The 25,682-nt window shown below is 45.8% G+C and overlaps 1 protein-coding gene across 2 annotated transcripts in view; it reads right to left on the bottom strand.

The window, feature by feature from the left end:
* Positions 1-25,682, bottom strand: part of LOC137616339 (uncharacterized) — a 65,342-nt gene that overhangs the window by 23,197 nt on the left and 16,463 nt on the right. For both annotated transcript variants that reach the window (XM_068345990.1, XM_068345991.1), the window contains one exon: positions 4,594-4,778. The gene's annotated coding sequence lies outside the window, so the exon portion shown is untranslated. The remainder of the gene's footprint in view (positions 1-4,593; positions 4,779-25,682) is intronic.

Below are 25,682 nucleotides of genomic sequence, written 5' to 3'. Positions count from 1 at the left end.
TTGAGGATGGATGGTAGAAAGGGAGTGAGGAGGGCTTGAGAGGAACCTCTTAGGGGGAGAAGATCAAGAGAGGCAGAGAATTAGATGGCAAGATGAGGTGAAGGATGATATGGAGAGAAGAGGTTTGGTGGAAGAGGATACCTTTGATAGAAGGCATTGGAGAGGGCGCATCAGGCAACCGACCTCTTAATGTAGGGATGACGGTGGGGAAGACGAAGTTATCAAAACTCGTCATCTAGAATGCCTTTAAACTCATAATTCTGTCATTTTTCCTATTCACCCCAATCAAACTTTCCTTCAACTCTTTCGATAATATTATTCCTACTCCATTTCTTCCTTCCATATTTGCTCCACTGTAATATAATTTACAACCTTCGCCTAGTTCTCTTGCGTTATTTCTCTTCCACCTGGTCTCCTACATACACAGCACTCCAATCTTCCTTCTCTCCATGAGGTCAACCAGCTCTCGCCCTTTTCCGGTCATAGTCCCCACATTCAGAGTTGCTACTCTCACCCTCTCCTCAGATATTTTCCTGTGAGCTTGCCTCTTTAACCCAGCCTGCCCATTAATGGGTAGCCCTTGCCGATTTTTCGTTGGGATCAGGCGACGTCCCAACGCGTCGCCTGCGGGGAACGCCCTAGCATTAATTTCATTCTGATTATATTCAATGACCAAATTTGTTTTGGCTAATTTTTCACTGCAAGGAATACGTCTACGTTGTCTACCATTATTTCCTTCATCTGTTTCAGATGGGAGAGTAATTTTTGGGAAGGGGCGAAATTTTCCATGCCCGTTATCTACACTCTGTACCTGCAAAGAATTATTTGAAATAGAATGACGTTCTGTAGAACATGTATCATTATCCTCATGAGCATCAGATTGAGCACTAATGTGTGGTCTATCCTGACAATTAATGTCATCAGCGTAAGACACAGGTTATTAGCATAAGTCAAGGTTTTATCATACTGATTCCTAGCCGAAAGTTTACAAAACTCCAGAGGAACTTTAAAGAACTGTAATGTGGAGATGATCTACCATGTCCTCTGGAAAACGAAGGGCGTATACAGTAGTAACATTAACTCGAGCATCATTATGATGCGGAGGATTACTGTCAAAATACAAAATAGCGGCGCGTTTAGTGACTTCATGGTGTTTAGGGGGTGACAACTTGCTTAGATCTGTCAGCCTGCTCAAGATACGGAGGAGTTGGATTATGATGCAGAAAAGGTCGGCTTAACTGAATTATTAATAGCTGAAATTCTGGATAATGCAGGATTTGTTATACTGTATTCGACTTTACAGCGTTATTAGGCTTAGAAGGAGAAACTTGTTTAAAACATGTAGACATTACCGAGTTTTCTTGGGGGGGGGGGAGGGACAGCCAAAGCCCACATAACAGAGAGATGACAGTCTACTGATGCATCTCAGGGACTCTTCTGAGGAGACCTCTGCCGAGTACTCCTAGGCGTAAGAGGCATGCCTTGCTTGTTATTTCGAGCTAAAGACTGGTAATAAGGGTCTTTCAGTAAGACTGCCTCAGTAGGGGGGAAAATGACATGCTTTATTCTTGGCTTCCGAAGGGAACTCGGAGAAAATTTCACTGCTCTGATAGGAGACACCTCTAAAGAGGGAAACATCTTATCCATATATTTTGAAATACAGTACAGTATATAAATCTCCACTCAACGCACTTGTGGGGGGGAGATCTAGACATTACAGAATAATCAGGGACAGATGGGACAACAAAAGATCCGGCTAAGGGAGCACAGCAGCCTTAGCCAGGGCATCCGCAATAAGAACTGGTTCGAGCTTATATTGAATATTATTAACAATGGGTGATAAAATGTTAACAAAATTATGGCATTCGTCATCCGTGACTGAAGTCTCAGCGGGCTCCTGACACAAAGGACCTAGAAGGGGGATAACGTTCGCTGCAGTACGGTATCAATCTTACGCTTCTTTTCAATGCTGACAGAAGACGAAGAAGGGGAAAGATCTCTCTCAGAGCGTGTCTTGTGGCACGAACGATATCTCTCCTATTGGAAGTACGACCTCTCCCTACAGTACTCAAATGGTGATTCCACAGAACATCTTTTACACCTACATGAAGGAAAAACCGGGTGTGGATCTACTTCTACCCTGCTCATAAATGTACCACAGGTGCGACCATCTTAGCTAGGGCAGGAATGCATGCTATTTGACGTAATCATCGTAAGGCACACACTTGAAATCTTTCAAATAAGGATACCATGCAAGTGACAATGAAGATCAAAGACACAAGCACTATAAGGGTATGATGAGGGTGATGCAGATGTCTGATCACAGAGAGGAAGAAGGCACGTTTGACCTTCTTACCGACCAAAAGAATTGTGGGGAAGCACTTTGAACAAGGGTTATGCATCATGCGCAGCAGTTGCCTTGCAATGAAGCATGACGCATGACTTAATCAAACCAATTTTTTTCAATTGCCTGGTCACAGAAAACGAAACTAGAAGTATCCCATATAAATGACTCACAAGTTTGTCTCCGCATAGGAATAAACAAAGCTTTCAGCTCTGTACTATGGAAATTCACGTTTAGGTGGGTGGAAGTAAAAAATCAACTGGCAGGTCACTGACCTGGGATGCAACTCTTGTGCTTTGCACGAGCTGTGGAAGAGCGCACCCTATCATCTCGCTATCTCTTATTAAGAGATATCGGTCTGAGCAATTAGTGCAAAGGCATGAGAACTAAGCATTGTGATTCGACCAGGTAGGATGTATCTTGGAGCTAAGCTCCTCACTTACCTAAATGTTGCCACATTCCTACCTTGCTGGGAGATCGGGATTATAACAAATACCTATTACATGTATCAGGTTACATAAGGAACAATGGTACCCACCTGCAGTCAGAGGGGACAGCTTGCAGAGTTCCTTGGATGCTCTCACCCCAAGAGAAGGGAGAAAATCTGACATACTCCTCCTCTGCCCTAGGGGAGAATATGTACTGTACTCGTCTTCTCTTGCATGCAAGGTTGTACGCGCGTGTTCAGAAATAGAAGGTTGTGCTGTGATCTGACGAGTAGGCAAGACAGCAAGTTCTACTTTGCGAGAAGTAGAATCCTAGGCCCAAAGGTGGAACTTGGTCTTGCAAAGCAGCGAGCACTCTTGATGTGTCCTAAGGACATGCTGCCAGGGATCGGGAGCTGTGAACAGCCGCCTGATCCCCTATTGTCTAGCTCCGATAAGCTACACTTTGAAGAGCTGGAATGAGGTACTGACGAATCACGTGCTCGTTTCCTAGAGCCTCTAAAAAGCAACCACTCATGTGAATAACGCCTCTCCCATGGGTAGAAAGGACAAACAACACCTGTTGCCGAAGTGGAAGGGACATTGTGCGAATGGGAAAGCGATCCCACAACAGCTGGTGAAGAACGCCCGTCCCGCGAACGGAAAGGTTGTTCGACACCTGGAGGCTTTCCTGTGAAGGGATCCACTGACGGGAGACTCCAAAGGCTCTCCATCTGCAGGCCCTCCCGTCCGTCCACCAAAGCAGAACGAACAAGCGCAGGTGCTGAGGGCAATCCGGCGAAAGACCCAAAAGATTCTTCTTGGTACTAAACTGCCGGAGCGTCAGGGAGAAGGACAGTAAACCCCCTTGGGTGAGGCAGCTATGTAGTCATCACGTGTCCCTCAATGAAGGACCTCAAGAAGCCGTTCCTTATAAGGGGAACATAGAACTCCTGAGGAGGGCCACAACGGACGTACTGCATTAGTATAAAGAGCGTCCCCTACAGTTGAACTCTGCGTTGCCTCTCCAGGGGAGGCAACAGACTTCAGGCACATAGATTGGAGTCAAGGCATCTCAACTCACGGCCAAGCGGTCTCCAGAAGAGACCAATTAGGCAGAGTCAGAGTGACAGGATTTAGTTGGTAAGATTTCTTCGACTTTGAGGATGACCCCAAAGGAGAAGAATTCTTCTTCCACCGTCAGCTAAATTGCTGCCACTGGGAGGGAGGTCACATTACAAACAGACTCCTGCGTACAACTGTAACCCCTACACGCAGGACAAAGGAATGGGGATCCGTCTCCAATGCAGACATGAAGGCGTCACAACGGTGACTTTCCCAGCCTGGACAAACCTGCATTTTATGTCAAAATAGAAAAATACTCTTACATACAAGAGAAGGGAAAGACATTGTTTTAGGCCAGCTGATAAGGTTGAAAAACAAATAAGCGGGGTAGAAAGATGTCTGCTCTTTTCCGAGCCAATATATAAGTGGCTTGTTTTGGCTAGTGCAAGTGTGGGGGGGTCCAAATTTAGTTACACATCACTAAAAGTTGTACAGGTAATTTCAGCTATCACCGAAACATATCTATGTAGTAAAGAGTTGAAAGGTTTGTATTTGGTGCCAGAACAAATAAGATACATAAGCTAAATAGAACAGAAAACAGACTCAACAGCTACAAAACAAAAACACTGTAACATGGAAAATAATACATTTGAAATTTTTCAGCAAAAACAAATTAACATACGACGATAAAGAATGAGGAAGAGGAATGCAGTACACACATACATATAAAAGGACGAAGAAAAAAAAAGGCTCACTTACTCTTGATGGGGTGGCTGATAATTGGAAACCTGCAAGAATGATAAAAGGGCAGGAGGTGATGGTTGAAGAAGCAATGCTGAGTGCAGCCACAGCTCCAAACCGGCTCGGCGTGTTTCTAAGACTTTGGAAGTTGTATTTCTCAGTCTTTTTGGTGGGAATTCAGCTGTTGGATATAACTTGCGTAACTGCAAAACAGTTATATGAAATATTACAATTCAAGTACCAGTCATTATAAGGTGCCAAAGAAGTCAAATCAAATGTATTAAAAATTAAATGGACTAGCAATGATTATTACAAATTCAATGAGTTACTCTACTGTACAGTATGTCAATTTCTAACAAACACTTATTCTTGATGAATATATTGTATAGCAGATACAAACAGCTAATGAAAATGTAAGACTACAAAACAAATTTAGAAACTATTTGTATTTTTCCTAGCAATACAAACCTGGATCTCTTTACTATGGAGTATTTATCTCAGCGAAGCTAAAACCAGCCGATATAACAAATTCGGAGATAATTTGTATTTTCCTAACAATATGATATTTTGATTATAAAATAAATTTTTGAATATACTTACCCGGTGAATATATAATAGCTGACGTCTCCGACGGCTCGACAGATTCCAAAAACTCGCGAGCGATCGCCATGAAGGTTGCGGGTGTGCCCACCAGCGCCGACTATCGGCCAGATACCGCATATACTTGTAAACAGCTCCAGTTCTTCTCAGTCCCCTAGGTCTCTATCGGGGAGGAAGGGAGGGCCTTTAATTTATATATTCACCGGGTAAGTATATTCAAAAATTTATTTTATAATCAAAATATCATTTTTAAATATTAAACTTAGCCGGTGAATATATAATAGCTGATTCACACCCATGGTGGTGGGTAGAGACCAGTATTAATACAATAAAGGCGTATATGCTTAGAGTTTTTGACAATTATATCATAACAAAACCCAATTAAATATAGGTACCTGGTAAGGAAGCTGACTCTGACGATAACTCTGCCTTATTAGTCCGCTTTCCTCACGAAGCCCAGCCATCCTCTCAGGATGCTGAAAGACTCCCAGGAGCTGTTATATCCAGGGCGACCACCCATACAACAGGACCTCATCAAAACTCTTAATCTGGGCGCTCTCAAGAAACGACATTTGACCACCCGCCAAATCAAAAAGGTTGCGAAAGACTTCTCAGCCTTCCGTACAACCCAAGACAAGATTAAAAACATTTCAAGAGAAGATTAAAAGGATATTGGGATTAAGGGAATGTAGTGGTAGAACCCTCACCCACTACTGCACTCGCTGCAACGAATGGACCCAGTGTGTAGCAGTCCTCACAAAGAGTCTAGACGTCTTTTAAGTAAAATGAAGCGAACACCGACTTGCTTTCCAAAAGGTCGCGTCCATAATACTTCGCAGAGATCTGTTTTGCTTAAAAGCCACGGAAGTAGCTATCGCTCTTACTTCGTGCGTCTTGACCTTAAGTAAACAACGATCTTTTTCACTTAAGTGAGAATGAGCCTCTCGGATTAAAAATCTAATAAAATACGATAAAGCATTTTTAGACATAGGCAATGAGGGCTTCTTAACGGAGCACCATAAGGCCTCAGATCCACCTCGTAAGGATCTGGTACGAGCTAAATAGAACTTAAGAGCTCTAACTGGACACAGTACTCTTTCAACCTCGTTGCCTACGATCTCTGATAGGCAAGGTATATCAAAAGATTTAGGCCAAGGACGAGAAGGCAGTTCATTTTTTGGCCAAGAAACCAAGCTGAAGCGAACATGTGGCTTTATCTGTAGAGAAGCCGATGTTTTTACTAAAGGCATGGATCTCACTGACCCTTTTAGCCGAAGCCAAGCACACCAAAAAAAGCGTCTTGAGGGTGAGATCCTTCAGGGAGGCTGAATGTAATGGCTCAAACCTGTCGGACATTAGGAACCTTAGGACCACATCTAAGTTCCACCCAGGAGTTGCCATACGACGCTCCTTAGAGGTCTCGAAGGACTTAAGGAGATCTTGGAGATCTTTATTATGGACAGATCTAAGCCTCTATGTCTGAACACAAAAGCCAACATGCTCCTGTAGCCCTTAATAGTGGGAGCAGAGAGGGAGCGAACATTTCTCAGATGCAGGAGAAAGTCTGCAATTTGGGCTACAGAGGTACTGGAAGAGGAAATGGATGATGACTTGCACCAGTCTCTAAAGACCTCCCACTTCGACTGGTAGACCTTGATGGTAGATGCTCTCCTAGCCCTCGCAATCGCTCTGGCTGCCTCCTTCGAAAATCCTCGAGCTCTTGCGAGTCTTTCGATAGTCTGAAGGCAGTCAGACGAAGCGCGGGGAGGCTTTGATGAAGACTCCTTACAAGGGGCTGCCGTAATAGATCCATCCTTAAAGGCAGACTCCTTGGAACGTCTACCAGCCATTGAAGTACCTCTGTGAACCACTCTCTCGCGGGCCAGAGTGGAGCAACCAATGTCAACCTGGTCCCTTCGTGAGAGGTGAACTTCTGCAGCACCTTGTTTAGGATCTTGAAAGGTGGAAAGGCATAAACATCCAGGTGAGACCAGTCCAGCAGGAAAGCGTCTATGTGGGCTGCCTCTGGATCTGGAACTGGAAAGCATTAAGTCGAGAGCCTCTTTGTCAGAGAAGTCGCAAAAAGATCTATGGTGGGTTGACCCCATGTCATCCATAGCTTCTCGCACACAGTCTTATGCAACGTCCACTCCATGGAGATGACTTGTCCTCTTCTGCTGAGGCCGTCCGTCAAGACATTCATTTTTTCTTGCACAAATCTTGCCAAAGGAGAGATGTTACTTGCCTTAAATGGAGTTCCTTCTGATCCGTGGATCAAAGATATGAGCATTCCAGACTGTCCAGTGGAGCTCCCTAACCCAAATCCGATGCATCTGAATACAACACATGGTTTGGGTTCTTGATCGCAAGAGAAAGACCTCCTCGAAGTCTGATGTTGCTGTCCCACCAAGTCAGATATGTCTAGACTGAGTTGGAGATTGGGAAAGAGACACTCTCTAAGCCCTTCTCCTTGTTCCAATGGTTTAGGTGAAATTGGAGAGGGCATAGGTTGAGTCTCCCCAGAGAGATAAACTACTCCAGCGATGAAAGAGTTCCCACGAGGCTAGTTCAAACTCTTACAGAGCAACTGTTTTTCTCTTGCAAGTGAAGGACTTTTAACAGAGCTTGTTCCATTCTTGTGGGAGACGTAAAGGCCCGAAAAATCAGACACTGGATCTCCATTCCCAAATAAAGAATAGTCTGGGATGGGGTACTGTAAGTTACGACTTCTCTACGTTCACTATGAGACCTAGCTCCTTGGTTAGGTCTAATGTCCATTAGAGGCTCTCCAGACAGCGATATAATGACGACGCCCTGATTAGCCAGTCGTCAAAATAAAGGGAGGCTCTGAATCCTCAAAAAATGTAGAAAGCTTGCTACATTTTGCAAGGGCCTTGTAAAAACAAGAGGAGCAGGAATGAGGCCGAAGTACAGTGCTCGACATTGGTACATTACTTTCCCGTCCACAAACCTCAGATGTTGTTGAAAGTTTGGATGAATCGGGATGTGGAAGTATGCATCCTGAAGGTCGAGAGAGACCATCCAGTCGCCTTCCCTTACTGCTGCCAAGACAGAATTGGTAGTCTTCATCGTGAACTTTGTCTTGACAATGAACACATTGAACGCACTTACATCTTAAGTACTCCTGCAGTGAACGTGGCTGCCAGATCATTGGAGCCATCCCTGATAGCCTTGTTCCTGCAGAGAACGTGGCTGTCAGATCATAGGAGCCATCCCTGATAGCCTTGTTCATGCATGACATAATTGTACAGCAATACATTGACTACTTAAGGCTCCCAGGGACCAATCCAACAAATAAAAACTTCAAACGCTCGAAAAACTCCTAACAGGAGATGGTTTAGCTCTGAAGCCGACCATAAAATCTTGGAGCGTCTCATGGCCAGGCGACGGGGAGAGTCTATGAGGCTTGAGAAGTCTCCCTGGGCAGAGGCAGGAACTCCCAAGCCGAGAACTTCTCCCGTGTCATACCAGACGCTCGCTCTATAAGCCAGTTTAAAAGGAGGGAAAGCAAAGGCTGTCTCCCCCAAAATCCTCCTGGTGATCAACCAGTCGCCTAGCAAACGTAAAGCTCTCTTAGAAGAGCGAGAGAGCACTAGCTTAGAAAACAACGGCTTCGAAGTAGCTAGGCCTAGCGTAAACTCTGACGAAGGCGAACGAGGAGCAGCAGTTACAAAATGGTCCGGACAAAGATCCTTAAAAATCAGCATGATTTTTTTAAAGTCCATAGAGGGCTGAGCAGCTTTAGGCTCCTCTCCGTCTGACAAAGTCCCCAAAGGAATATCAGTAGGAGGAGGATCAGCAACTTCCTCATCTGAAGGAACCTCGTCCGACAATTGCCGAGTCTCATGAAAAGGAGAGACCTGCCGCGGCGGCAACGCTTGACAGGCAATGTCAACAAGCAAAGGAGCAGCAGTAGCAGTAGAGGAAGCGACGTCACGCCGCTGCTGAAAGGACTGAAATCCTTGTGACTGACCAACAACAACAACTGAAGTTGATTGACGCTCGACGTCACGTCGGAACTGCCTTGACTGCATAGACTGAGCAGGCAAAACAACCTTCGACTGCGGTGATTGACGCTCAACGTCAAATCGAGGCAACTGAGCCGGTCGGCGAACGTCCGGTAGGGGCTGCGGCGGCAGCGGCTGAACGTCAACACGAGACTGCGGCAGCGGCTGAACGTCAACACGAGACTGCGGCAGCGGCTGAAAGTCAACACGAGACTGCAGCGAGGGAGGATCCATGTCACGTGACCGACGTGAAAAACTACTGACATTACGTTTCAAAGTACAAGAAACGTCAGCACTAACGTCAACTTCTCCATAAGGGAGGCAAGCTTAGTCTGCATGTCCTGCAGGACAACCCATTTAGGATCAACGGGAGTCGGAACGGGCCGAGACGACGGTAACGTCTGTGTTGGCAAAACATTGTCTTTACCGCGACCCTCGGACCCCGTGTTACGCTTGCGTTTAAAAGGCGAAACAGTCTTCCGACGACTGCAAAGGGTCAGAGCTGTCCCAATGGCCACAGCCAGGACGCTGGACCTGTCCTGAAGGGACTGACTTTCGCTTCAAGGGTCTAGAAACCTTGCGCCAAGGTTTCTTTTGCGAAAAGTCTTCGGATGACGAGGAGAACACAGTCTCACCCATCTTATGGTAAGGGCGATCTTGACGAGAAACGTCCGATACCAAAGAGGGAACGTCTGTACGTTGGTTAAAGCCTCTCGTCCCCTTAAGTCCTACGACATTACTTCTCCCTGGTGCAGGGGAGCCTGAAAGAGGTCTCGGACTAGGGGAGCGACAAGCACGAACAAACGAACCCTCCGCAACACAGAACATGTTTTTTGCACTTACTTCACTGATATCGTATTTTTCAATAATTTCACATTAGGCATGAATAAAACTGAGTTCTACCTGAAACACGCAATTCTCCCTTACATCAAAAGGTTATAATTGCGAAATGAGTCGTATAATGTAAGCACATTAGTACAAAATGAAACACACATGCAAAAATCAGTAAACATATATATCGAATAAAACGGAAATATATAAAGTTAAAAAGGATCAGTGACTGGGGAGGAGACTAAACACTAGTTCACTAAAGACTACGTTTTCAATCTCTCACCGTACAGTGCCTTGGGACGAGAATAAAAACTAAAAACGTTTTATTCTCTCTCCCCGTACAGAGACTTGGGACGAGAGTAAAAAACTGAATCGAGAACAACGTTACTCGCTCCCAAACTCCTTGTACAGAGACTTGGGACGAGAATAAAGATCGGATCGTTCTCTCTTTCTCTCTCTCTCTTGTCACACACAAGAGAATTGCCCACTCACCCTTCGTCAATAAACAGGTAATTTGACCAAAGGAAAAAACTGAAAGGACTAAGAAATTGAAAATTAACAAGTTCCTTTAAATTAGTATCTAAAACACTTCAGTTTGAAAGAAGAATGAACAAAACGTCAAAATCGATTTACTCTTTCTGCAAAGTGAAAACGTGATTCTCTCTTTCTCTATCGTAACGATAGAGCGCAAACTGCGTTGCATAAAAAAACCAAACGTTAGTTCATCTTTGAAAAAAACAGCACGAAGACTATTCAAAGAATATATTTCTTAAAATATTTTCTAAAAAAAATATTCATTTCATAACTCTTACAGAGCAATTGATTTAAACTTAACAAAAATAAAAGTTGAATGGGCTCAACGTTGTTTAACTTCGTTTTCCAAGTTAGGACCGCCTACAAGGAATAGGTAACGGCCGCATATAAACAAAACATAAAATTTATCTTGATGTTTAGTATAAATGGAAAGCTAATCGAAGAGGCCTAATAAAGGCGGGTGAGATATAAAATATATAGAGGAAAATCTATAAATATCAACAATAATTTATAACGTGATAAAATAATTACTAAAAGCCTTAAACACACTTCTGTACACTGAGGGAAGGGTCGGCCATCTTTACTCAATGGAAAAACCAGAGATAAAAAAAAAAAAAGAGCAAGGGCAAAACCCTTTTCCTCTCCTTTCAAAAGCATTTCTTTTGAAGATAGTATTGAATAATCCAACACGGCGAAAGCAATAAAACCAAAACCAAGTACTTCACCAATTCGGTAGAAAACTCGAGGTCATAAAGCGAGTGGAACCAACTTGTCGACAAGACCGACAGAGAAGAACTGGAGCTGTTTACAAGTATATGCGGTATCTGGCCGATAGTCGGCGCTGGTGGGCACACCCGCAACCTTCATGGCGATCGCTCGCGAGTTTTAGGAATCTGTCGAGCCGTCGGAGACGTCAGCTATTATATATTCACCGGCTAAGTTTAATATTTAAAAACAAACCTTTAGCTATTTAATAGGGGTATTACTTTCGGCAAAATTGAAAGGACATACCATTAAATTTAGCGAGGGTTAACTACCCATTCCGCTGGTTAGTGGAGGGTAGGGGGTAGTTAGCTACCTCCTTCACACACACCTGTGATTGTGCTTCACTTTGCTAAGAGGTAGGACTAAAAGGGGGACTGGGTCGGAGGGTAAGTTTGTATAAATAGCTAAAGGTTTGTATCGTTACGAAAAATATAAATCATCTCCGAATTTGTCTTTTGTTCCATAACTGAAATACAAACCTACACTATTTATTAGGAGTGACTCACCCATTAGGAGGGTGGACGTCCCTGCCAATCTGGCTTTTTGGCTTTACCCAGGGACTCCTTTTTTTGAGTAGGTCAGTACCAAAAACAAGGAGTCCCTGCACCTCACTAAACCTTGCTACGCATGGTCTGCTGCCTATGCAAGCCGTGTGTTGAGATAAGCAGTGTGACTGTCAAGGTAAAAGTTATTATGAGTCTTTGTAAGAAGTAACTGTGGTAACCAAGACTTTTCCAACAACACCTCACCAGGGTATGGGAACGCAACAGTATTGACACAATACTAGGTACACAAGGGAGCATGGTTTACCTGCAGTGGGTGAGGTCAGCTCGTGCAGAGAACCCATACTGCTGCTTTCCCCAAGAGAGGAGAGGATGAAGAAAAGAAAAAGAACCAGTTATTATTTTAATTCACGCAGACTAAAACTGGGTAATTGATTGATTGATTAGAGGTTTTCTGGCATCCTGACATCCTGAAAACGGGTAACAGTGCCCTCAACCTTCTGCTACTTGTACAATAAAGAGCTTGAGGTATTCAACCAGTTGTTGTGCAGCCACCACAGGACCAATAGAGAACGTATCGAGTTCCTGTGGGTCACATCTTGCAGGTAATGGGCTGTGAAAGTCATCTGGCGCTTTCACACCCTTGCTTGTAGAACCTGCGTCACAGAGTAATCTCTCTTGAAAGCCAGGGACGTAGCTATGCCCAACATTGTCAGTTCTGGGTTGACGTGTTGGAGGAGTATCTGAATTCAGAGCATAATTGATGACTATGAATCCATGCAGAGATGGTGTTTTTGGTGATCCTCCTCTTGTCTCTCCCGGTGCTGACGACAAGCAAAGGCACCCGGGGGAGAGCTGTTGCTGTTCTCTTCAAACTCCTTACTGGGCACAGTAACAGATGATTTAGATCGTCAGTTACAAAGAGGCGACTCGTTTTCTGGTAAGGGTTGAATCGAGTATCTATCACCCCTGGATTCTGAGTCTTAGCAACAAATTCAGGGATGAAGCTGAACGTTACCTCTTCCCCTCCCCTTGAATGGGCAATGTCGTATGAGAGACCATGAAGTTTACTAACCCATTTGAGGTCCATCTGTTCCACTGATCCCATGGGGATCGAGTATCTATCACCCCTGGATTCCGAGTCTTGGCAACAAACTCAGGGATGAAGCTGAACGTTACCTCTTCCCCTCCCCTTGAATGGGCGATGTCGTATGAGAGACAATGAAGTTTACTAACCCATTGGGCCAAGGTTAAAGCAAGTAGGAACACTGTCTTCCAAGCCAGATGACAATCTTTTGCCTGGTGTAGTGGTTCGTAGCGAGGTCTCTTTAGAGACCGGAGAACTCGAACCATGTTCTGAGGGGGAGGTCTAACTTCCAACTAAGAGATTTATGTGGAGGTACTGCTCTGACTCTACCCAGAGGCCTGAGATCGTGTGGTGCAGCACGTGGGCCACCCCACCCTTTTTTTTTAAGTGTCTGAGAACAGCATCAAATCTGGGGGGAGGACGAGAAGATAGATTCCCTTTTGTAGATTCTCGTCTGACACCCACCATTTGAGGTCCATCTGTTCCACTGATCCCATGGGGATCAGGATGTCCGGGATGTCCGGGAAGTTGAAAGCCTGATTCCGCCTGGACTTGATTCGCCACTGGAGAGATAGAATCCTGAGGCGACCGTAGGGAACTAGACGGGCCAGAGATGAAAAGGTGCCCGAGAAAACGTAGCAACGTCTGGGCTGGAAATTCCTCTCGTCTGCGAAAGGGTCTTGCGACCTTTCTCAGCCTCATTATCCTGTCGTCTGATGGGAAGGCTTTGTGGATATTGGTGTCTGTCTAATATCATGCCTAGGTTTATCAGACTCTGCATAGGAAGCAGGGAGAACTTCTCGAGGTTTACCATGATCCCAAGATCTTGGCAAAACCTCAGAAATTTGTCTCGATGTTGATGAAGGGTTGACAAGTCCGCTAGGATTAGCCAGTCGTCCAGATAATGGAGGAGACGGATGCCAATCATGTGTGCCCAAGATGACACTAGGGCGAACACTCTGGTGAAGACTTTAGGCGCTGTAGAAGGACCAAAGCACAGCACCTTAAACTGGTATTTTCTGTTGTCTAGGCTGAATCTTGAGTACTTCCTTGAAAACGGATGGATTGGGATCTGGAACTACGCGTCCTTTAGGTCCAGTGTTCACATGAAGTCCAGTGGTCTTACCGCTTGACAAACTTTTTCAGAGCTGAGAGGTCGATGACTGGTCTCCAGCCTTCAGCCGCCTTTTCCACAAGAAAGAGCTGACTGAAGAAGCCTGGGGACTCGTCAAGGACCTCTTGGAGAGTGCCCTTCTTCAACAGGGTTTGGACTTCTATCCGGAAGGTTAGCCCCTTTGCTAATCCCATCGCAAAGGAGTCTATTGACTCTGGATTCCTGATCAGTGGAGGGAGATATGTGAATGAGACACGACTCTGAACGAATCACGGAGACTGTCCAGGGTTAGGGTGAATGCCTATCCTAGCGTATGCGGCCTCGGCCGCTTCTTCTAGGAAATTTTCCTCCCCTGGAGGACTTAGTGCCCTTCCAGTCCTTGGTCGGAAAGGGCTTCTTAGACACCACTGTCTTTGCTGCTGTCTTGTTCGCCAAGGTTTTAGCTGGACAGGACTGCTGAGGAACTGGTGGTTTATAGGGCTTGGATGTCAAAGCCATATTGAGGACGGAATCCTGGTGAGACTTCGTCAACTCTCAGCAGTTTGTTCCATGTCTTTTGGCTCAAAAAGAGAGGCATTCCTGAGCCTAGTGATCTCAGCATTCAGAACCTGCTGATGGACTTTCTCAGACACAGCATCCCGACGTTTAAGGATGGTGTTCGCTCATAAGTTCACTACTTGATGGGCGAGAAACTCGATGGTGCGAGTGCCTGAGAGAAGGAAAGTTTCCATAGCTTTCCTTGGAAAAATCCCTGCTTCGCACCAGATCTCCCAGGGTCTCCAACCAAAGATCAAGCCACGAAGTACTGTAGCCTGCATGGCATACTTTGTGACATTTTCCTGGTTGAGGTTCTCAGCTGCCGAGAAAGTGACCTGACGGTTGGAGAGCCTTTCAAGAGAGACTCCCTTAGGTGAGTTCTTCCACAGAGTGGTGGAGTGAAAGAACTGGACGAGGCTCATTCAAAATTTCAAAATACCCAGCCCTTGAGACCAGGGCAAGGCTGTACTGGTCTTAGAGGGCTTCTGAGTTCTGTTCCAAAGACACGATCTAAGACCGTGTCTTTGCCCTCTCGTGGGGGTATTTCCAGGTTGGTAAACCCGTTGAGTACCCTGATGAGAGTTAGGACTTGCCAGAAAGTATGTTCTGACTCTTTATGCTTCCCCTTTGAAATGGGACTGGCAGTGAAGTCTCCTTCTTCCACCACAGAGAGCCTTTCTCAGGGTGGGTCGTGAACATTCGTAGAGTGACTGGTAGTTCCTGAAGCCCTGGAGGTCCTTGAAGAGGACTTTAGAAGTGTCTTTGAGTCCTTTGATTCCTTCCAAGAAAGGAGAAATGACTACAGCATCGAAGGCCGGATGGAGTTGTCCTTCCTGACTTCTGTCGGTGGTTGAGAACTCTGTGTGTAAGGAGAATTTTCCTCCGTATGTGAGAGAGGAAATTTTAACCTCATGAGACTCCCTCAACAGAGGTGAGACAAGAGAGCGTCTGGAGGGCGAGTCAGGAGGGACAGCCCTCAAAGGCCTAAGACGAATCAGTTTCCCCCTAGGGGATGTTAATGTGTCTGAGACTCCTCTTTTTCTCTTCAAGGGAAAAGTTAAGGTTCTTTGCAGGAGATCTGCTGGTCCCGTCGGATGTTGTGAGGTCTCCGAAGAGCATTATGATAAAGCAGGCCCGAAGGCTTGCACAACTGCTCGGACCATGGCAATGAACAAAGGCTGTCTTCTGACGGTAGCACTGTCAGAGAGAGCTCCTGAAGAAAATGGGATCAATGGATTCCTGTGAGGATCCCTGTAGTTGATGTGGTGGTTCTGCCTTCGAAGATGGAATCTTTCGAATCTTGAACCCTTCTGTGGAGCCTCTTCCTCCTTTTCCTGGCGGGCATGCTGTAATGTGTTTGCGGGGAGGGGAATGGGGCAATGGTGACCTGTCAAAAAGTTTGCCCTTTTGCTCTTTTGACTCTTGCGCAAGTGAGCAAGAGAATGCTGGCGTCTCGGCGACCGCTGGCGCGTTGTCGAGTGCTGGCGGGCTGAGAAAGCGCTTGTGCGCAGGAGAATAGTGGCAAGCAGAAAAGTGCTGCGCAGGAGACCACTGGTGAGCAGGCGAATACTGGTGCGTAGGTGAGCGAAGGAGCGCAGGCGAGTGATGGCGAGCCGGAGAATGCTTGTGCGCAGGCAGGCGCAAGTGCACAAGCGAGCGTGGGTGCGTAGGCGAGCACTGGTGGGCAGGAGAGCGCTGATGAGCAGGAAAGCATTTGCGAGCTGGAGAGCGCTGACGAGTAGGAAAGTGTAGATGCGCAGGAAAGCGCTGGAGCGCAGGAGAGAGCTGTTACGCTGGTGAGGACAGGTGTGCTGGCGATTGTAGATAAGCTAGCGAGCTCTGGTGAGCCGGCAAATGCTGGTGCTTCGAACGGCGAGAACGTGCTGGAGAGCACCAGCGATCAGGAGATCGCTGGGGTATTGGAGGGCGCTGACGAGATGTTGGTGAGCACTGGTGTACTAATGAGCACTGGTGCAATGGAGAATGCTGGCCTCCAGCCAAAGGTCTGGAACGCTGTGAAGGAAGGCGCGTTCTCGAGAGCAAGTGATGTTTTGAAACATCACAAGACAGGAACGGAGAAGGCAGGTCAGAAGGTTGGCGATATGTAGGAACAGATGTGTGCACTTCGGAAGGGCGAACATCCTCCATGGGGGATCAGAAGAGTCCAAGGCCGAAGTCCGAGAACTAGTGGCAGCGTCGTCAGGAGAAGGTCCAGGAACGGGCGAAGGTCGAGGGCCAGAAAACGACACAAGAGGAGGCTCCTCTGCGGGGGAAGATTGCGAAGATGAGGCTGAGGAACCAAAGAGGCACCTTTTCACTGATGACAAAGGGCGACCTCTAAGGTGAAGTGGAGGGTGGGCTCTGCGAGATTAATGACTTTTAGAAGCAACAAACTTCCACAGAAGAGTCTCTATGAGTGAACTCTGAGGAGATACACTCGCAAGAGAGATAGACGAAAGACTTTGGTTCCCCCTCGAAGGATGATCAGAAACGGGGAAGTGTAGTCGGCAGCAACAGCTGAAGAGTCTGCAGAGGCAGGTGCTTCGGCAGCAGCAACAGAAGACACCTCAGACACCACTACGTTGACATATGAGAGAATCCACCTTCGAAGTCGACAAAGGCTGAACACTAGCACCACGGATGATGAGCTGCAGTAAAGAGTCCTAGGAGGGCGGACCCAAAAGCCCCAAGGACGACCACACCTGTACAAAAGGAGAAATACACACAACCTCACCCAGGGAGAGAGGTGGGGCTGCTTCGCTAGGGGAAGCACCACCATCTCTCGAAGACCGGATTTGACCATCAATTAAAGGGCCTACGTTACTACTCAACGGTCTCTCGGAAGAGGACGATTAAGTAGGAGCTTCAGGGAAAGGTTGGGAAGCGAAAGAAGCCTTGGGTTTTTTCCTTTCGAAGAAATCTTCAAAGGAGAAATATCCCGCTTTGACTTCTTTTTCTGCCGCCGATAAACCTTTCCCATTGAGAAGCAGACCACTCCCGACACTCACTACACTTGTTTTCATTATCACACCGTTGACCTCTGCAGGCGGGACAAAGGGTGTGATGATCTGTGTCCATGGCCGACATGAAGGTACCGGAGGGCCGACCTTCAAGTCCAGGACAGGTACGCATGGTCGGCAGAAGTCAACACATACACACCTTAATAAAGAGAAAGCACAAACAAATAGCATTAATGGCAGTCTAAAAAAACTTGGTGAGGATGAAGAACAGCTACAACCGTTCACCATCCGACCCAAAAGCAAAGCGAGCTAAATCACAGGTGTGTGAGCGGGAACAGTAGCAAGCTAACCCCCCTACCCCCACTAACTAGCAGAATGGGTAGTTAACTCTCGCAAAAATTTAAATGGCTCGTCCTTTCAGCTTTGCCGAAAGTAACACCCCTAATAAAAAGTGTAGGTTTGTATTCCAGTTACGGAACAAATGTATATGACTATGTCCTTTCTGGGAAAGACAATACTTATCATTAACATTTCCAAAGATGCTATCCTAATTTAGATAGAAAGTTTTACCGTCTACTAAAGTATCTAAAATAAAAGTATGAAGCTTATACTTACATAGGAAAGCAAGCATTGGGAGTTGGTAACTACAGTACAGTAATGCCTAGTTCATATATGATCCTATACAGTATTGTATAAACATCTAAATATAACAAATTTGGAGATAATTTGTATTTTTCCTAGCATACAAACCTGGAGATATTTATAAGGGTATTACTTTTCGACGAAGCTGAAAGACAAACCAAGACAATTTTCGTGAGGGATAATTACCCCATCCGCTAGTTAGCGGGTAGGGGGTGGGGTAGATCAGCTACCCCACTCACTCACACCAATTGGCTGAGTAATCATTTTTGCTTTCTGGCAGGACTTCTTGGGGGACAGGGTGGCGGGCCAATTTGTATAAATAGCTCCAGGTCCGTATGCTAGGAAAAATGTTATTTTTATTAATAAAATAAATTTTTGAATATACTTACCCGGTGATCATATAGCTGCAACTCTGTTGCTCGACAGAAAAACCTACGGTCAAAATACGCCAGCGATCGCTATGCAGGTGGGGTGTACAGTACATCAACAGCGCCATCTGTCGAGCAGGTACTTAGTACTCCAAGTAAACAAAGAACCAATTTTCTCCTCGGTCCACTGGGTCTCTATTGGGGAGGAAGGGAGGGTCCTTTAATATATGATCACCGGGTAAGTATATTCAAAAATTTATTTTATTAATAAAAATAACATTTTTCAATATTAAACTTAGCCGGTGATCATATAGCTGATTCACACCCAGGGGGGTGGGTAGAGACCAGCATTACATGTTTACATTATTATGAGCTAAGTATTTTGTATTTCATTTTAGCAGTTATTCAAAATAACAAACATAAAATAAATAAGTACCTGGTAAGGAAGTCGACTTGAACAATTACTCTGCCTTTTTAAGTACGTCTTCCTTACGAAGCCTCGCGATCCTCTTAGGATGCTGAGCGACCCCTAGGATCTGAAGTATCAAGGGTTGCAACCCATACAACAGGACCTCATCAAAACCTCTAATCTAGGCGCTTCTCAAGAAATGACTTTGACCACCCGCCAAATCAAGTAGGATGCGAAAGGCTTCTTAGCCTTCCGGACAACCCAAAAACAATAATAAAACATTTCAAGAGAAAGATTAAAAAGGTTATGGAATTAGGGAATTGTAGTGGTTGAGCCCTCACCCACTACTGCACTCGTTGCTACGAATGGTCCCAGAGTGTAGCAGTTCTCGTAAAGAGACTGGACATTCTTCAGATAAAAAGACGCGAACACTGATTTGCTTTTCCAATAGGTTGCGTCGATTATACTTTGCAGAGATCTATTTTGTTTAAAGGCCACGGAAGTTGCGACAGCTCTAACTTCGTGTGTCCTTACCTTCAGCAAAGCTTGGTCTTCCTCATTCAGATGGGAATGAGCTTCTCGTATTAACAGTCTGATAAAATAGGATAAAGCATTCTTTGACATATGCAAAGATGGATTCTTAACTGAACACCATAAAGCTTCAGACGGGCCTCGTAAAGGTTTTTAAATAGAACTTAAGAGCTCTTACAGGACATAAGACTCTTTCTAGTTCATTTCCAACCATACGATAAGTTTGGAATATCGAACGATATTGGTCAAGGCCGAGAAGGCAGCTCGTGTTTGGCTAGAAAACCAAGTTGTAGAACATGTAGCCGTTTCGGATGAGAATCCGATGTTCTTGCTGAAGGCATGAATCTCACTGACTCTTTTAGCTGTGGCTAAGCATATCAGGAAAAGAGTCTTAAAGGTGAGATCTTTCAGGGAGGCTGATTGTAGCGGTTCGAACCTGTCTGACATAAGGAATCTTAGTACCACGTCTAAATTCCAACCAGGTGTAACCAAACGACGCTCCTTCGTGGTCTCATAAGACTTAAGGAGGTCCTGTAGATCTTTATTGTTGGAAAGATCTAAGCCTCTGTGACGGAAGACTGATGCCAACATGCTTCTGTAACCCTTGATAGTGGGAGCTGAAAGAGATCGTTCTTTCCTCAGATATAAGAGAAAGTCAGCTATTTGAGTTACAGAGGTACTGGTCGAGGATACGGATACTGACTTGCACCAGTTTCGGAAGATTTCCCACTTCGATTGGTAGACTCTAAGGGTGGATGTTCTCCTTGCTCTAGCAATCGCTCTGGTTGCCTCCTTCGAAAAGCCTCTAGCTCTCGAGAGTCTTTCGATAGTCTGAAGGCAGTCAGACGAAGAGCGTGGAGGCCTTGGTGTACCTTCTTTACGCGTGGCTGACGTAGAAGGTCCACCCTTAGGGGAAGTGTTCTGGAACGTCTACTAGCCATCGAAGTACCTCGGTGAGCCATTCTCTCGCGGGCCAGAGGGAAGCAACTAGCGTCAACCTTGTCCCTTCGTGAGAGGCGAACTTCTGCAGTACCTTGTTGACAATCTTGAACGGAGGGAATGCATATAGATCTAGATGTGACCAATCTAGTAGAAAGGCATCTATATGAACTGCTGCTGGGTCCGGGATTGGTGAGCAAAATATTGGGAGCCTCTTGGTCATCGAGGTTGCGAAGAGATCTATGGTTGGCTGGCCCCAGGTGGCCCAAAGTCTCTTGCATACATCCTTGTGGAGGGTCCATTCTGTTGGAATTATTTGTCCCTTCCGACTGAGACAATCTGCCATGACATTCAAGTTGCCTTGGATGAACCTCGTTACTAGTGAAATGTCTAGACCTTTTGACCAGGTGAGGAGGTCCCTTGCGATCTCGTACAATGTCAGAGAGTAGGTCCCTCCTTGCTTGGAGATGTACGCCAAAGCCGTGGTGTTGTCCGAGTTCACCTCCACCACTTTGCCTTGAAGGAGAGACCTGAAGCTTTCCAGGTCAGACGTACTGCCAGTAGCTCCTTGCAGTTGAAATGCATTGTCCTTTGACTCGAGTTCCATAATCCCGAGCATTCCCTACCGTCTAATGTCGCACCCCAGCCTACGTCCGATGCGTCCGAGAAGAGAACGTGGTTGGGAGTCTGAACAGTCAGGGGAAGACCCTCTCTAAGGTTGATATAGTCCTTTCACCAAGTCAGACAAGACTTTATCTTTCCGGAAACCGGGATCGAGACCGCTTCTAGCGTCTTGTCCTTTTTCCAGTGAAAAAGCTAGATGGTATAGAAGAGGACGGAGGTGTAGTCTTCCTAGTGACACAAATTGATCCATGGATGACAGTGTCCCTACCAGACTCATCCACAGCCTGACTGGGCAGCGTTCCTTCTTCAGCATCTTCTGGATGGATAGCAGGGCTGGGGGTTGATCGTCTTGTTCAGCAACGTCCTCATCAGAGGGTTCCTCATCCGAAACTGATGAGGAAACGGCAACGGAGTGGGCAACGTCTGACTCGCTGAATCCGGTCGCACTGGTGGATGCGTGACGGAGCCGGACGCAATATCATGGCACTGCTGCACAGTCTGTGAACTGTCAACAACCATGGGTGCGCGAGGAAGTACAGCGTCAACCCGAAACTGTCTAGACTGTCTGGGTTGTGCAGTCAACACCCTACCGGGTTGCTGAGGTTGACGCACTGCGTCACAACAAGTCACCTATGCTGGTTGTTGAACGTCTTCCTAGTGACACACTGAACGTCAACAACCACCTTCGAGCGTCGCTTAACGTCAACGTGCGACTGGCAACCCACACTGGGTCGCATCGGTGGAGGAACCACCTCAACTGGCAGACGCGAGTAGGATACCTCAGCGTCAACAGGGCGCAAAACCAACCGGTTGGAAGGTTGTTGGCCAGAAGGTTCTTCTCCGCATTTAAGTCCTCTATCAAGGACACAAGCTTGGACTGCATGTCTTGCAGCAAAGCCCATTTAGGGTCTACGGGAGCAGGTGTGGCAACAGACGGGGATAGCGACTGAGGCGGAACCATTTACCATCCCTGGAAGCCTTGTTATGTGTGACATAATAGTACAGCAAAACTTCAAAGGCTCGACAAAAGTTGAGAAGTTGACCTGTAAACAACTTGGAGCGTCTCCTGGCTAGGCGCCAGGGCGAGTCTACCAGAATTGAGAAGTCTATCTGGGCAGAGGCATGAACTCCCAAGCCGAGAACTTCTCTCGTGTCCTATCAGACTCTCGCTCTATAAGCCAGTTTAAAAGAAGGGAAATCAAAGGCTGTATCCCTAAAACTCCTCCTGGTGCAAAAACCAGTCGCCTAGCCAACGTAACGCTCTCTAGGAGAGCGAGAGAGCACTAGCTTAACAACAACGGCTTCGAAGTAGCTAGGCCTAGTGTAAGTTCTGACGTTTAGGCGAACGAGGAGCAGCAGTTACAAGATCCGGACGAAGATCCTTAAAAAATCATCATGATTTAATTAAAGTCCATAGGAGGCTAAGCAGCTTAAGGCTCCTCTCCAAATGACAGAGTCCTCAAAGGAATATCAGTAGGAGGGAGAACAGCACTTTCTCATCTACAGGAACCTTGTCCGATAAAAGCTAGGTTATCTCAGTGAGTCTCTCACTGGTGCATTAGTAGCAGACCAGAAGGCAACGTCATGTAACTGCTTGACAGTCTGTGAACTGTCAACAACTGAACTGTCAACCACAACAGGTGCGTGAGGACATACAGCACTGGTGCATTAGTAGCAGACCAGGAGGCAACGTCATGTAACTGCTTGACAGTCTGTGAACTGTCAACAACTGAACTGTCAACCACAACAGGTGCGTGAGGACATACAGTGTTCACTCGAGACTGCTTTGACTGTCTATACTGAGCAGTCAAAACAACTCTAGAATGCGGAGGTTGACGCACCGCGTCAAAACAAAACAACTTAGGTTGTTGTTGTAACTCGCGAACGTCAACGGAGGGTTCCGTGCGTCGCTGAACGTCAACATGCGGCTGGCAGGGTACACTGCGCATGGGTGGCGGGACTCTCACAGCTGGAGTGCGGGAGAAGGTAGCCTCAGCGTCAACTGAACGCACAACCGTGGTTGGTTATAGGCTAACGGGTGCAGCGTCAACCTTCTCCGCACGAAAGTCCTGCATTAAAGATGTTAACTGTGTCTGCATGGTCTGCAGCAAAGACCACTTAGGGTCTACAGTAGCAGGTGCGGCAACAGACGGTGTTACTGCCTGTTGCGGTACCGCTTTGCCTCTCTTAGGAGGTGAGCAGTCGTCGGAAGACTGCAGCGAGTCCGAACTGACCCAGTGGCTACAACTGGGCCGTTGGACTTGCGCGGAAGGGACCGACTTGCGCTTAATAAGCTGCGAGACCTTGGTCCATGGTTTCTTACGAGAACCCTCTTCCGCAGACGGGAAGTAAATGGGCTCTCTCGTCTTTGTGTGGGTGGGGCGATCTTGGGTAGATACGCCCGAAACCACGGAGGGAAACGTCTGTTCGTTGATCAAGGCCTGACGAACCCATAAGTCGTTCGACATTACTTCTCCCCTGGGCTTGGGAGCTTGCAAGAGGTCCCGGACTAGGTGAACGACAGGCACGAACAGACGAACCCTCGGACGCAACACTGTAACACTTTGCGCATATCACTTTATCACTTCGATTTTCTGTTTTGCACTTATTTCACTGAAATCGAAACTTTTACTGATTTCTACCTGAAACACGCAATTCTACCCTTCATTAAAAGGTAGTAATTGCGAAAACAGTCGTATAATGCAGCTCATTAATACTAGCAAAAACAGAAAAACATATATAAAGATAAAGAATTCAGTGGCTGGGAAAGAGACTAAACACTAGTTCAAATAAACTACGTTTACAATCTCTCACCGCACATAGCCTGGGGACAAGAATAAAACCCTAGAAACGTTTTACCTTCTTCCCCGTACAGCGACTAGGGAGGAGAGTAACACGAGAACAACGTTACCCGCTTGAACGGAACGTTTTTTCTCCTCTCTCTCCCTCCGTCTCTATCTCTCTCTCTCTTTCTCTCTTGATTTCGCACCTGAGAGAAGAGCCCAATTATATACTGTATCGTCAAAAAAAACATGTTATTTGGCTAAAAGAAAAAACTGAAAGGTTTTCCAAATAAAAAGTTCCTTTAATTTAGAATTTAAACCATTTAAGCTAAGAAAGAATGAACGAAACGTCAGAATCGATTTACTCTTACTGCAAAGTGAAACCGTGATACACTCTCTCTCTATCGTAACGATAGAGCGCATGTTGAACGTCCTGAACGTCAACAACTGCGTAGTCTAAAAAACTAAACGTTAGTTCATCTTTGAAAACAGTACGAAGACTATCAAAGAAATTCTTTCATAAAACATTAAATTTAAAAAGTTTTAAATTCTTTAAAGGCTAAATACGATATAACGGGCTCAACGTTGATTAACTTCGGTTCCAAGTTAGGACCGCCTACTATCAGGAAAGGTCGCATATAAACAAAACATAAAAATTTATTTTATATGTTTATAATAAATGGAAAGTTAATCGAAGAGGCCTAATAAAGGCGGAGAGATATAAAATATATAGATCTATAACGTGTTAAGCAAAATTACTAAAAACCTAAACACACTTCCGTCTAAGGGAAGGGTCGGCCATTTAAAAGTGAAAGAGAGTCCATACTCTCTTTGTCACCATAATTAAATCTATCCAAAACGAGTTCAAGTTTTGAGATGAAGATAAAACCCCTGCATAGCGAAAGCTCAAAACTAGAATAGTGTACTTCACCAAATAGTTGTGAAAACAAATCCAGTTAGTAACAGCGTATTAGTAGGTCTTGTCAGTAGCCCGACAGAGAGAAAATTGGTTCTTTGTTTACTTGGAGTACTAAGTACCTGCTCGACAGATGGCGCTGTTGATGTACACCCCCACCTGCATAGCGATCGCTGGCGTATTTTGACCGTAGGTTTTTCTGTCGAGCAACAGAGTTGCAGCTATATGATCACCGGCTAAGTTTAATATTGAAAAATACAAATTATCTCCAAATTTGTTACAGTATTTGTTCTGGCGCAAATACAAACCCTTCGCCATTTATTGGGGTGACTTACTCTTGGAAGGGAGGAAGTCCTACCAACTGGCCTTGGCTATGACCTGGGGTTCTCTTTATTTTGATCTGAGATCGAAGTAGTAGGAACCTTATCCTCACTAAAATCAAATGTCAATACAAAGGAACGTACTGATAGCGGCCTGCAAAAGCTCGTCTTTACATGGAAACTCTAGTACAAACCTAGAGTTCTAACACTTACACAATACCCTCCTTCAAGAGGTATTGTGGACGTAATAAAGTATTATGTAAAATACTCAGGATGCACAAGGGAAATGAATCTTACCTGCAGAGAGGTGAAGTCAGCTATGCTGAGGTCGTGAAAGGAAGAAAGGAGCCATACATTCTTTCTCATTCACCCTAGACTAACCTGGTAACCTCAGCCCTCAAACCTCTGCTACTTGTCCATCAAGGAGCTTGAGGTGTTTAGACCATTTGTTGTGCGACCACCACAGGACCAATGGATAAGGTCTCCATGTTCCCTGGGTTACGTCTTTGCAGGTACCGTAGTAAGCAGTGAAGGTTGACCGACGCTTCCACACGCCTGCTTGCAGTACCTGCGCTACAAAATAGTTTTCTTGTACACCAGGGACGTAGCAACGCCA

The sequence above is a fragment of the Palaemon carinicauda genome, chromosome 22 (assembly GCF_036898095.1).
Source record: "Palaemon carinicauda isolate YSFRI2023 chromosome 22, ASM3689809v2, whole genome shotgun sequence".
Classification (NCBI taxonomy): domain Eukaryota; kingdom Metazoa; phylum Arthropoda; class Malacostraca; order Decapoda; family Palaemonidae; genus Palaemon; species Palaemon carinicauda.
Note: the sequence above shows the minus strand (reverse complement) of the source record. Positions and strands in the feature narration are given on the sequence as shown.